A 14,722-nucleotide genomic window follows, 5' to 3' on the forward strand; every position below is an offset into this window, starting at 1 on the left:
AATTTAGCATGTAGGTTTCTTGGTTTGTATCAAGGATGTGAAAAATGGGAGAAATTTGAATGAATTTGAAAACAATGAAGGACACTAGATATCATGGTCTTGAAATTATGATAAGTCAAATTAAGGACCTTATGGGCTTTCTAGATAATGATCTCACCCCTTTTTTCTCCTGCAAACAAATCGTCTCTAAGGAATAACGATAATGAGTGATTGAGACATTGAACTGTGCATAAAGAGTACAGAGAGGGAGAAGTTCCCTTCTAATAATTTTCTAATGCAATTCATGCTCTCTAGAAGAAGCACAACTAAGTCAAACCGTGACTTATGAGTGCATAATAGAGTTTTCTAAACCTTTTACCCAAAAAAGAGAGTTTTCTAAACTAATTCATTCATACATGCATGCTCTCTAAAAGAAGCTAAGTAGTACTAGAGGTTTTCCATATATTGATAATAAAGGTATTCAAAGTCTTGGACTTGTAGACTCTATTTATTATATGGTAAGATAATTATCATTGGCACTATTTAAGGTTTCATCCAAGTCGAAAATCATATTTTACATTTGCCTCTTCTATGATATCCAAAATAATCGATTAAGAATATATCATCATTTTCATTACCAAAATGCTCTCATGTTTTTCTTTTTTTTTTTTTTTTTTTTGAATTGGTATCATATTCAATTAGAACATTGTTTCATCACCAAATTACCGATATTTTTTTTGACCCAAAGAAAAAAAAGAATTATTAGTATCTCATACTTCTGTTCATAATTTAGATTAGTTGAAGAAAGGAAACTGAAAGAGAAAAGGTGTATTTTGATCATAAAAATAATAGTGTGTACTCAATTAATCTTTTTTTTTTAAACCCACGAAAGATAAATACAAAATAATATTTTTCTCAAAAAAAAAAAAAAAACTTTTATCAAAGTTAAGGATTCCAAATAGAATTTACCCTATATAATATTATAGCTGCTTAAACTTGCAAATATAATGCATATATATATATATATATATATTGAACCACATGCTTGTGAGTGGATTATTATTAAAACTGAAACACATGTATATATTGATTTGTCAATGATTAGGGGTTTAATTAGAAAATATAGTGCTAATAAAAAAGAAAGGTTATTGTTTGACACCTTCAAATGACAAAAAAAAAATGGTGATAGTGGGATTTGTCAGATTCAAAGTTGATCTTAATTTATTGTAGTAATTAAACTTTAAGTTAGATTCCAAGAAAAAGATTGACATTATTATATTATATGAGGACATCATATACATTTAAGGCAGACAAGTATCAGATTGGATTTATTCATATAATACAATTGTCTAATGAAGCCTAGCTTTTCCTTTGAATTGGAAAATTACATGATGAGAAGATTCTTAGAACTTATCTTATGCAGTCTTTGTATGGGTTTTATTTTAATAAATATTTTAGAGTTTACAAAATTAATTTTAAAATATTAGTTGACTGGTCGCCCCAGCTTCTAAGACCGCTGGCTCTTCTTGAAGAAAGCCATCTTTTTTCGTTTAGATCATCTAAATACAACTTTAGGGTAAGCAGGAAAAAGAATTATATTTATAAAGAGCTCCCATGCATGCATGTTCCTTGACTGAGGAGTCCATATTTCATAAGAGTTAAAGCATAGGGTAAAGTTTTAATTATAAGGAGATTAAAATGTCGGATTCTTCTTCTCAAAACCCAGCTAACAAACAAATAAAACACTGGTCTGCTTAAAAAAACAAATAAGAACACTGTAAAAGCGTTATAGAAAAAATTTTCAACAAATAGTGAAACATCTGATTTTCTTAAGTGAATCTTACAATGGGTATATAATAGATTTTGGCATTCTTCTTTTTGGCTTTTGGATCTCTAGGTCAGTTTGCATGTATCTCAAGTACATCATTAGGAAGTAGTTTTATAACTATATAAATATATACTAAGACTTCATCTCGTTGAATTGGCATCAAGAAAATTTGAACTTTTGACTTTATATTGTAAGGCGTTGAGGTTTACTAACTAAAACTAACCCCTTGAAATTAAGTTCAAACATATTATTGCTCCTTGTGATTGTCCTGCATATGGCACTTTTATCCACGAAATGAATCTAGGCCAAGATGTCCTACTGCAACGACAGGGCCTTCTGGAGAGAGTTACCCACATTGTTCAACTCCCTAAAAAAATATATAGTCTCTTTTACTGGTGGCCACCTTAAGTGGGGGCGAAACTCTATCCCCCCCCCCCCCCCCTGCCTCTTAAGTGGGAAAAATTACTGGTGACCTAGTTTGACGAAATTCAATATATTTGTCACCCACTGTTACTTATTATGTTAATTTGAAATTGAATGACCCTTTTGCCCATAATGGGTGTAATGACTAAATTACCCTCCCATGCCCAACTTCACCCATCTTCTACCTATACCTAGGCTCACGACCGGACGGCCGGATACACCGGATCCGAATCCGATTAGCAAACCGCTATCCAATCCGAACCGATCCGCATTTAGAAAGCACCGCCGACTTTTCGGATTCCGTATAATCCGATCCGATAAATATCCGATTATTTATTGTAATTGTCTTTTCTGTTTTATTATAAATTTCTAATTTCCGGTTCCGATCCGCTATCCGAATCCGTTCCGGTCCCGTCCGTTTCCTTTTTTTAAGAAAATGTTAATACTCTACTCTTCCGGATAAAATTTATCCGGATATTATCCGTCCGTGCATTTCCGATCCTCGTTGCTTGCGGTCGTTTTTCCGGTGATTTTCGGTCCCCTCCGCGGATTTCATCCATTCTGGGTCTACCTATACCTTTCTTGCTGGAAAACACCTACCACCGTCGGCCCCTTGTTGAAAATCTCTCTCTCCCTCTCTCTCTCCTCTCTCTCTCCCTCTCCCTCCCTCTCTCTCTCTCTGAAGAATCGAGATCTGTGTACCTTCTCTATTTATCTTGATCAGAGAAGCCTCCATCTTCAGTACTCCAATCCTAACCTTCCACTCATTTCCCCAAGTAGTGACCTCATCCTTGCTCTGGACTTCTTCACCCCAAGCCCTAGCACCCTTGACCTCTCTCCCCATTTTTCATCGACTCCATCAACGATCATCTAGATCGAGAAAACCCCCTTTTCATCCTTACACAAGAGGTACCAAGCTCAAACTACTCCATATTCCTACCTGACGAGTCTCTGAGATTGCGTTTCCACTCTTGAACTTGGTTTCGACCGATTTGTGAGTGCAAAAACTTGTAATCCCAACCGCAAGTACTCCTGGATGATTAAGGTCAAGGGTGTTGGGAAAGACGACATAAATTGCAAGTATAAATGGATTGTAGAAATCAAAGGAGCCAAAATGGCGCTAAACTGGGACAGGGAGCTAATGGTGGCAAGCGTTTTGTAGCAAAAAAAAGGTGTAAGTAGAAGATGGGTGAAGGGATTACCTAAGGCTTTTCTAATAGAAAATGTGTAAGTAGAAGATGGTGGATTTCCTACGGTTGGGTATGGGAGGGGTAATTTAAACATAATACCCATTATGAGTAAAATGCAGGGTGTGACATCTCGGCGAGCTAGATTTCGCCTTTCGCTCGTTGCCGAAACCAGCAAATCGGATCTCTTCGACATATGCGGTAAATTTCATCCAAAATTCTTTGAACAAAATGAAGATAATAATTAATAAAGCGAACATTATCACTCATTAATTGTTCTTCCACATGCATGGCTAAAAAGGTTCAACGTCAAGTCATTCTTTTTCATTTCTCATTCCATTCTAGATGAGTCTAACATCCAGAAAGTTGAAATCGCAAAAAAGTTCGAAGCGTTTGGGTCAAGTATTCTCTGCTTCAATCGTGCAATAGGGAACCCACATCCCTTGTTGTTCTTCTTCTTCACTAATGGGAAGACTTCAGCTCTCAATTCCTTTTTCATTTTGCCTTTGATGGTTAGCAATCCTTTGAGGTACTCAGGTAACAGCATCAGACAACACTTCCATTACCTTTGTTCAATTCTCCTCCACCGTAGCAAGAACACTACGACCAATTGCATCAACAACGGCAACAAATGATTTCATTCACTCCCTAGATGAGTCAAGGTATGGCTTACCTATCTGGATTCTTCAGGGAAAGGTAATCATCACAGGAGTAGGGTCAGCTTCTGCGGGATGGGGGTATTAATATGCCTCAGCGAGCGAACCCACGACCTCTTCACTAAGAGGTGTTGGTTCCAACCACTAGAACAACTCTGCATTGGCATGGTCAGCTTCTCCATTATTGGAGCGACACTAGTAATGAGTCACTAGTAATTTTTCCTACTTAAGGAAAGAGACCAGAGTTTCACCTTCACTTAAAGTGGCCACCAGTAAAAAAAGCTCAAAGATATATAACTCCAATAACAATTTCAACATTTTTCAAGAATACATTTCTCTTGTTTCCACAATCTTATGTATCTAAATTAAAAGACATCTCAAAAACTCCTCGAAGATACATGATGAAAAGCATCGACACCCAAAAGTTTTCGAAATTAACAATTACCCCTTGCTAGTAAAACATCTATTATATCAAGAGTGTGGATAATCTCCCCTAACGAGGAGCACTCTGTACTCTCTCGACGGTCTTACAACCACAAATTATGTGAAGTCCACAAGTAAAAAATTATAAAATATTAAAAAATAAATCTCACCACCTTAATTTGATGGGTCTTCCTATAATTTGTGTTAATAATTGTCAAGAGAGACGATTTAGACTCTTATACCAAACTTAAGGTTTGAGGACAAAAGAAAAATAATAAAAAAAACTTTTCAGTGTCCAACACTCATGTTGACGTGTTAGCAGACACACCATTCGTATATTTAAATGTCTTAAAAATTTTCTCCATAAATTATTGGTTGTCCATCGCTGATTTTAGGTATCTAGAAGAGGACACTTGAGACCTGCGACTCAGTCCGGCTGAAAGACGAAGCGATTGTTACAACTTGCAACTTACAACTTACACGAAGGTGACTGGAGACTGCCGAGAGCGTGTGCGTTCATACACGCGAAGTCACACTTGCTAACCACTCAACCACCTCAACAATCTCAATCTCACTCTCTACAACGACGTCTGCTCCACGCTCTCTCTCTCTCTCTCGTGTCTCTCATTCTCTCCTTTCCTTTTCAGTTTTCACTACTATAATATAATACAATATAATATATGCTTTCTGAAAAATTGACTCCAAACCGCTTGAATCGTTAAACCTAAAACCCTAACCGCTATATTTCCCTAATCAGCTCTATCCGGTCTATTTACTAATTGCTCTTAAAAAAGGAAAACTCAATTAATATATAATCCTATTTTAATTAAATTTAATACAAGTAGGGTTGGACCAGATTGACCCAAAGGCTGAACTTGAACCTAGCTAAACTGTACCTTTATTTTGCCTTCAACGATCCAGATGAAAATCTACCCTAAAAAATATCACATCTTAGTTGAGTTGATCTCCACGTGGGATTTAGACCGGTTCAGGCCAATGGAATTTTATTCTCACCAATAGTTATAAATTTCTTAACTCTTAAGGCTTGAATAATATCTAAACTGTTGACTTGCATTACAAGTATGGATGAGAAGGATCCACATTCTCGGTAATTCCTTTCTCTACAATTCCCTGCAATTCCCTCGTAGGATTTGCCAGGGCTTTAGTAATTCAGGTTACCCAACAAATTAGAGTTTAAATAAAATTCAAATTTATGGGTGTATTTAAATAAAATTCAAATTTATTTTAAATTGAATAACCATTGGATTACTTAAATGCCCTGCCTCCTTGGGGAATATTGTGGAGGATTCGAGGATGTGAACCGCTGGGAGGCTTCTCATGCACTACTTAAACGGAGACAGCATTTAAGTTTCTAACTTCCAGATTCACGACAGCAATTTTGTATGTCTTTCTAGAAACTAGTTCGCGGAAACTACTGAGGGAGGTTCACTTCTCCGGCCCTCTTTCTAGCTAGTCCTTCTGTTTACACAAATAAATTAAAAATGATGACGACGATCTACTTGGACTTGACTGCACCTCTTACGTGGTGGCTTGCTTGGTAAACAAACAATCCCACGCTACTCAAAATAGTCATACACGGTCAGCTCCCACACATCAATATCTCCACCGCTCCTGGGCTCCTAACAATATTATATATATGTAGGCATTTCATCGAACACTTTGCAATATCCGCAAATCCATTCTGCTTTCGGACCAAGAACAACTTTAGCTTTCTTAACTTCTCTTTGACGACTTAGATCGATCGAACAGTTGGTAAAATATCAAGATGAAGAGAAACGGATGTGAAGGAACAACCATAGACAGCGTATCCATGGCGAATTGCTTGATGTTGCTGGCTCGTGGAGCAGTTCAAGCCAAGGCTATGGGTACCATGGCTGACTCCGTGGGTCGTACCTTCGAGTGCAAGACATGTAACCGTAAGTTTCCATCGTTTCAAGCACTAGGAGGACATAGAGCCAGCCACAAGAAGCCCAGGTTGATGGAACTTGGGTTGGGAACCGGAGGAGATCACGAAACGCATCAACAGGCACAGCAGCAGATGAAGCCCAAGACACATGAGTGTTCCATTTGTGGACTCGAGTTTCCGATTGGGCAAGCGTTAGGCGGTCATATGAGGCGGCACAGAGCCGCCATGACCGGTGGTAGCACCAGCAGCTTGTCTTCTTCCCCACCACCACCACCATCATCATCGACAACATCGAAAGTTGCAGCGTTGAACAAGTCTCAGAGTAGAAGGTTCCTTTGCTTGGACTTGGACTTGAACTTGACACCCTTCGAGAATGGAATTGGATTGGAGTTTGCTCTTGGCAAGATGTCTCCTGTTCCTTCCCTGATTGCTTGATGTTGGCATAAGGGAGAAACTTTCCTTTACAAATCTGAATACTTTTGTTTCTGTAGACAATCCAAGACCCGGGGAGTGAGGTATAGCAGCAGTGATCTGTTAACCTGGACGGAATTGAGGGTAAACTCAGCCGTAAGTCTTCACAAGGATAACTTATTCATGATGCCGAAGCAAGAAGAGTCAGCCACACTTGCGCATCGACAAGGAACAAGACGGATTTTTGGTGGACGCTGTGGCCTGAAAAACATTGGAAGTGGCTAGGACCAGATGAAATGGATTGAATCAGAAAGGGGTCCTCTTTTGAGAAGATTATGAGACACACATACTTAAGTTACTGCATGGAGTATCAATCTTTTAGCAGCTTCTCCAGCATGATATAGTTCATTTTATGATTTTTGTTAATTGGGATGTTCATTCTTTATTGTCTTCATTGTCACTTGTTAAAGAAGATTTTGTGCAGAACTGATTTTGTATTACCTCTCCATGTGATATATAATACAATCAAGTAAATAATAAAATAAATGAGTCATGCTGTACATAAATAAAGAAATTATATGGGATAATACATAAAAGAAAAACATGCATGGGATGAGGATTTGAATTTCCATCCTAGCATATATAATTTGTAACAGTCACTGCCAACTTGAAATTCAGTCCACCATAATCTACAAAGATCTTCAACGATCATATTCTTCAAAGATCTCTAACAGTTATATTATCTCCAAAGATCTCCAACGGTCGTATTATAGCTAATACTCCCCCTCAAGTTGGAGAGTGAGTATCAAGAATTCCCAAATTGTCTTGGAGGAATAAAAAGAATATTTGCCAAGGGACTTGATGAAAATGTCAGCAATTTGGGTAGAACTAGAAGTGTGGAAGTGCAAATGAGGCCAAAGCATGTCTTATCACAGATGCCATGATAATCAATTTTAATATGTTTGGGGCACTCGTGAAACACAGGATTGACGGCAATGTGGATGGTCGCTTGATTGTCATAGAAAAGAGGGATTAACTGCTTCAAATGAACACCAAAATCTTGAAGGAGCAAAGTTAGCCAAATTAACTCACAAGTGGCTATTGCCATGGCTCGATATTCGGCCTCGGAAGAGGATCAAGAAATTGTATGTTGTTTCTTGGTCTTCCAAGAGATAGGGCTAAAACTGAGAAAAACACAATAATTGATGGTGGAGTGGCGAGTCATGGGACAACTGGCCCAATTAGAGTCCCAAAAAGCACGAAGTGATAATGTGCTATTAGCTGGAAGTAAAATACCTTGGCCAGGTGAGCTATGAAGCTATCAAAGAAGGTGAGTTGCAGCGTCCATATGTGGTTTGCAAGGTTGGTGCATAAACTGGCTAAGAATGTTGATAGTGTGCACAATATCAGGACGAGTAATGGTGAGATAAATCAATCATCCAATCAAACGATGATAAGATGCAGGTTCATGAAGGATATCACCATCGAAGTTCGTAAACTTGAGATTTTGTTCCATTGGAAATGAAGTTGGTCGAGCATCAGTGAGGCCAACATCAGATAATATATCCAAAATGTTTTTTTTTTATTAAGGAAAATACCCTTTTGTGATCGAGTCAATTCAAGACCCAGAAAATATTTCATGGGCCCAAGATCTTTGATACGAAATTGTTGATGAAGGAAACTCTTTAAGGTGGAAATCGCCAAAACGTTAGTACCAGCAATAAGGATGCCATCCACATACACTAATACAAAGATGGTTGAATCCCCGTAGCCCTTAGAAAAACGGGAATAATTTACAGTCAACTGAATGAAGCCCACACTTATTAAGGCAGTAGAAAATTTGGCGAACCAATTACGAGCAACCTGCTTTAAACCATAGAGAGATTTGTGGAGGTGGCAAACAACATTCTCCCCTTTACGATGTGTTGTGAAAAAGTAACAACGCAAGTGTACTCTGTAGTAACAAGTAATATAATGATAAAAGATCGTTCCCTCGAGGACTATAGATTAAGTACCAAATTCATTAAACCAATTTTATTCGAACAATTAATAAGGAAGAGAATTATTATAGACTATAATGCAAATTTAAATTTAAATTGAGATTATTAATTGCTAAAGACCTAGGGGTCAGATTTCACCATAACTAAGCATTCCCACCCTTTGATCCATCTTTATAATTTGAGAAATATTTTTCTAATTGATAGTCAAGATTCCCTTCCCTATCTACTAGTCTCTCTCAAGTACTAATAGAAATTCCCTCAATTGCTAACCCACTATATTTCTATGTGGGTTACAACAACTGAGAAATCATTAAATTCTATGGATTCCCATGTAACAACTACACAAACCATGTAAGTATATCTCTATCCTACATGTAATTCATGGCTTTTACTCCAATGAACTAAACACATAAATCCCCTCTCAGTTCATTATGATTAACAAATCAATTGATTAGTGGCCAATTAATCAAAAGCATGAAGAATAGAAGTAAAAACTCAATCAAAGGAAACAATATTCAAAATTATAGTGATGAATTCAAGAGTGGGAATTCAAAGATAGGCTACATCTGATCCCTAGTAAAATTAAATTAGTTCATACTCGAAATTAAAAACATTACAAAAGAGTTCAAGAACATTGAAAGAAGATGAAGAAAAACTTATTCCCAAGCTTCAGATCTTCCAAAGCCAACCAACGTCTCCTGGTTTGACCTCTCCGCTCCTCCAAAGCTCAAAGAAGGTCCTCTCTGGTGTTCCAAAGCTCCCAAAAACGTCATCTCCTTCTTCCTGGAGTTTGCTCTCCTTTTATAGATGAATTAAACTTAGAGTTTGAATCAAACTCAAAGTTCTTATTTGACTTAACCAAGGAGTGTTTTGACGTATGAATCGGACTAACTTAGAGATCTCCAATGCATAATCCCACCGTTGGATTTGAAAGCTCAAGTAAAGGATTGTTCATTTGCCAAAGAAAGTATATTCTTGATCTGCTTAAAGAAACTGAAAAAATGGGTGTTAAACCAGCTAACTCTCCCATGGATGACAATACTAAGGTAGTTAGTGATACTACCCCTCTGCAAGATATTGGTCAATTTTAAAGACTAATCGGACGGCTAATTTATCTTACTATTATCAGGCCTGATATTGCATATGCAGTGAGTTATGTCAGCCAATTTATGCATGCACCTACCAAAGGACACATGGAACTGTTAGAATGTATTTTGTGCTACTTAAAGTCATCTCTAGGAAGAGGTATATGGATGAAGAAGAATGGAAGCACTAATATTAAAGGATATGCTAATGTCGACTGGGCTGTTAACCCTATTGATCGAAGTCAACTACCGGTTTCTAAGTATTTGTTAGAGATAAAAACTTGGTTACTTGGAAAAGTAAGAAACAAAGAGTGGTTTGTACGTTCCAGTGCTGAAGCTGAATACAGGGCAATGGCTTCTACAACTAGTGAGTTGGTATGGGTCAGATCCCTTCTTCTAGAATTAGGATTTGACAATTTTAGTCAACCTATGAAGCTCTTTGTGATAATCAAGCAGCTACCCACATTGCTTCCAACCCAGTCTTCCATGAAATGACCAAAGAGTGTCATTTTATTTATGAGGAAGTTCAAGATGGAACTATTGAAACTCCTTTCATAGGAAGTGAAGAACAACCTGTAGATATTTTTACGAAAAACCTATCTAAGGGAGCATTTCAAAAAGTAGCAGAAGTTGACCTCAGGTGTAATCTTCGTGATAAACCGGAGTTTGAGTGAGAGACAAACTCTTTAGTTTAAATTTTGAATTATATTTCACTTGGTTACTTAAGAGTTGGTATTCTGTTTAAATTTGTTTTCCTGTATATCTCAACGTCCTATTCATGTAATTGATTACACTATAAATACAAAACTCAAGCTAATGTGAAGTCTTGAGCATTCAAAACCAAATATCAGAATTCTTTCATGATATCACAGCCACTGATCCTAAAACCCTACAATTTTTTTTTTCTTCTTCCCTTTCAAACTTCTCAATGGCAGTAGTTTCCTCGTGGAAACCATAATGGCGTCATATGAACAAAGCTAGACAATCTACTGGAGATGCCAATTATGGTTTCCACGGGCATCCACAACTTCAGCAACCTCAATAGTAGGCATGCCTCCCCCAAAGAATAGATCCAACCAGCCTGCAATGCAGACCTCAGATCATTATAAATCAAGGTTATCCATGTCAGCCATGAGCTAGGCCCAATTCTCAAGTTCTGCATAGTAATCAATCACAAAACCAGTATGAGCCACCTGGTTTAATTCTTCTTCTCGTTTATGCAATTGTAATTCTTCTTCTCGTTTAAGCTTTACAATACTATGACAACCACAACCACAACAGAGCACAATTGGTTTATGCAATAGACTCTGCAGCAGCCACAACCACAACAATAACAGACAATGCAGCCACAACCACAACCGATTCTGCAGCCAAAACCACAGCACCACTGGCTACAACAATAACAACCGCAATCTTCTCTGCACCAGCGGCACTACCAACAACAACGTGGACGTATCACATTTTTTTTTTTTATTTTATTTTATTTATTTATTTATTTATTTATTTATTTATTTATTTTATTTATTTTATTTACTTTTTTAGTTTTACCAAAGGTCTACTTACAACAACTTTTCTTCGGCTACACTCCAAACTATTGTGGCTACCACTCCCTAGTTTGCGGGGATGATAAACCAAAGTTTGAGTGAGAGACAAACTCTTTAGTTTAAAATTTGAATTATATTTCACTTGGTTACTTAAGAGTTGGTATTCTATTTAAGTTTGTTTCCCTGTATATCTCAACTTCCCATTCATGTAATTGATTACACTATAAATACAATACTCAAGCTAATGTGAAGTCTTGAGCATTCAAAACCAAATATCAGAATTCTTTCACTTCGATCCAACTTGAGGGGGAGTGTTATTGAGTGATAGTCTTTCGGTATGATACGAAGACTAGTAGTGATCTATACATTGTATAATTCTCACTCATTGTAAAACTCCATCCCTTGTAAAACTCCTCATCCTGTAGAACACCATTTCTATATAAAGATGAAGGCTCTCCCAGTGGTATGTTGATTTGGGAATTTCACCATGGACGTAATTTTCACACTGAAGATCGAACCACGTCAAATCTCGTCTTTATTTGATTTTTCTTCTTTTATTGTTTTGTTAGTTTGAACACACATGAAAACTAAACTTAAAATCAGTGAAGGATTCAAGGAACACATCAAAATCAAACTAATAAAGATGTAGAAAATGAGGCCTATGTTTTGATTGGTCTTTGTGGCCTTTTGATCGTCCAAGAGACACTCTTGACAATAACTGATGACTAGAATAGAAAGAAAAGGGCAACTCTTCGAATGCAATAATTTTTTAAACCAATTGAATTACCAAAAAAAAAAATGATGACTCGCATAGAAAGAAAAAGGCAACTGTTCCTATGGAGTAATTTTTAAAATTAATTGGACTATCCAAACCAATTCATGCTCTCTAGAAGAAGCATACTCAAGGTCTATCAGATATTTCACATTTTTTTTTTTTTGGGTAGAATAGAAATTTCAAAGTCTTTTAATTACGAGCAACTTGTGACTAGTGAGCACATCTTGATATTTTAAAACCATTTCACACCCTCTAGAGCAGGCATAGCATTACGCTTTACGCTACTTCCGTAAAAATTTCAAATTCATTCTTTACTAGTTCGATAGTGACCTTAATTAAACTAATAACACATATGGCCTTATAAACTAATCTCACTTTAATCAGACATCATCATATTTAAAATTTTAAATAGAATTAATACTGAAAAAACAAACGCACACATCATAAATTGTATAAGAACCCGCATAAAATTAAAACCTTCTGAAGATTCTTTTTATTCTAATATTTTATTAAAATAAAATATCTTACATTTTATTATTTTCACTTTTTTATATTACGTGTGAAAAATAGGTAATTTTTTCAGAAAAAAATAATTCAACAAATTTATTTAGTCATTTGAGTTTATTTCATTGTTTTCGACTGGCAGCTCCCAAATTCCAACAAACCATTGGTCAAGGGAAAAAATTTAGCCCAAATCTAATGATTAGTTTATTACTAATACAAATAATTATCATGTTGCTAATATTACAACTCAAAAATATTTTTTTGACTCTAACAAAAAGAAAAAAAATTTATTGTGTGAAAAAATGATATCATCCACATGTTATCCACATGGTCAAAGGATTGAAAATTGAATAGAGAGCCCAAATGGGAGGATCCGAGAAATAATAATTTGCACCATGGAGATTTTCTTCCCTATACATTACATCGGAAAAGAAGGAAAATTTAAAGATGAATTCAACAGTCTAGTTAATAAAATAGGAACAGTTCAAAACAGAATCTCCAAAGTAATAATATGACAATGAGTCATGGATCGAGGTAGTACTACAGGTATGTTATTTTCAGACGTTAGCTCCGACTCCATATGATTCAAGCTTGTTTACTACATAAGGCATGGAGTTTGCTTGTAACAAATTAATCAATAATATAGACAATCTTTATCATAATAAGATTTTTGTCTAATTAATTTAGCATGTAGATTTCGTTGTTCATATTAGGAATGTGAAAAATGGAAGAAATTTGAATGAATTTGAAAACGATGAAGGACACTAAACATCATGGTTTTCAAATTATGATAAGTCAAACTAAGGACCTTATGGGCTTTCCAAATAACAATCTCACCCTTTTTTTCCTCCTAAAACAAATCACCTCTAAGGATAGTGAGTGATTGAGACATTTGAGAAAGAGAGAGATTCCCTTCTGATAATTTTCTAAAGCAATTCATGCTCTCTAGAAGAAGCACAGCTAAGTCAAACTGTGACTTATGAGTGCATATTAGAGTTTTCTAAACAAATTCATACATGCATGCTCTCTAGAAGAAGCAAGTAGTACGTGGAGGTTTTCAATATATAGATAATTAAGGCATTCAAGGTCTTGGACTTGTAGAGTCTATTTATTATATGGTAAGGTAATTATCATTTGCACTCCTTAAAGTTTCATCCTGATAAAGGAGAAATAAACAAGTCCGAACCAATTCGGTTTGACCGAACAGTTTGGACCAAGTCGAACCGACCAAGATAAGGTCGGTGAAATAATAAGATGAATCCCAATAAGATTTGTAGCCGAAGAAACAATGTTCAATTGGAATTCAACTACTCATATTTGAGTAAGACTCAATCATTAAGATTGGTATGATAGTCAAGATAATGTTTGAGTCCCAATCAAACTCATACAAAGAAAACCTATAAAAGGGTAAGAAAATACAAGAGGAAGGTACACTGAATTGAGCTATCTCTACTCAATATTTTATTGTTCATTGCTTTCTTGTTGTCCTTAATCGAGGATTTCCTAACTAGATCGTCGGAGGTGAAACTCAACCACCCCGGTCGAGCTCATTCTTGTAGGTTCATTCGGTTGAGGAGACATGCAGGATTGCGTAGCAACACATCCCAATCGAAAATCATATTTTACATCTGCCTCTTTTACGATATTCAAAATAATCGATTAAGAATATAACATCATTTTTGTGACTAAAATGTTCTCATATATATATTTTTTTCAATTGATAATTGATATATATCATATTCAATTAGGAGATTGTTTTATCACCAAATTACCAATATCTTTTTTGACCCAAAAAATAAAAAGAAATATTAGTATTTCATACTTCTGTTCATAATTTAAATTAGTTGAAGAAATGAAACTGAAAGAGAAAAGGTGTATTTTGGTAAAATAATAATAATAATAATAATAATAGTGTGTACTCAATTGATCTTCTTTTAGAATCCAAGAGAGGCAAATACAAAATATTATTTATTTTAAATA

The 14,722-nt window shown here is 35.9% G+C and overlaps 1 pseudogene; it reads left to right on the forward strand.

The window, feature by feature from the left end:
• Positions 1-6,157: 6,157 nt before the first annotated feature.
• LOC149023441 (zinc finger protein ZAT12 pseudogene) lies at positions 6,158-7,308 on the forward strand (annotated as a pseudogene).
• Positions 7,309-14,722: the final 7,414 nt, after the last annotated feature.

This window comes from Hakea prostrata, chromosome 2 (assembly GCF_041222555.1).
Source record: "Hakea prostrata isolate BN-2017 chromosome 2, UWA_Hpros_2, whole genome shotgun sequence".
Lineage (NCBI taxonomy): Eukaryota > Viridiplantae > Streptophyta > Magnoliopsida > Proteales > Proteaceae > Hakea > Hakea prostrata.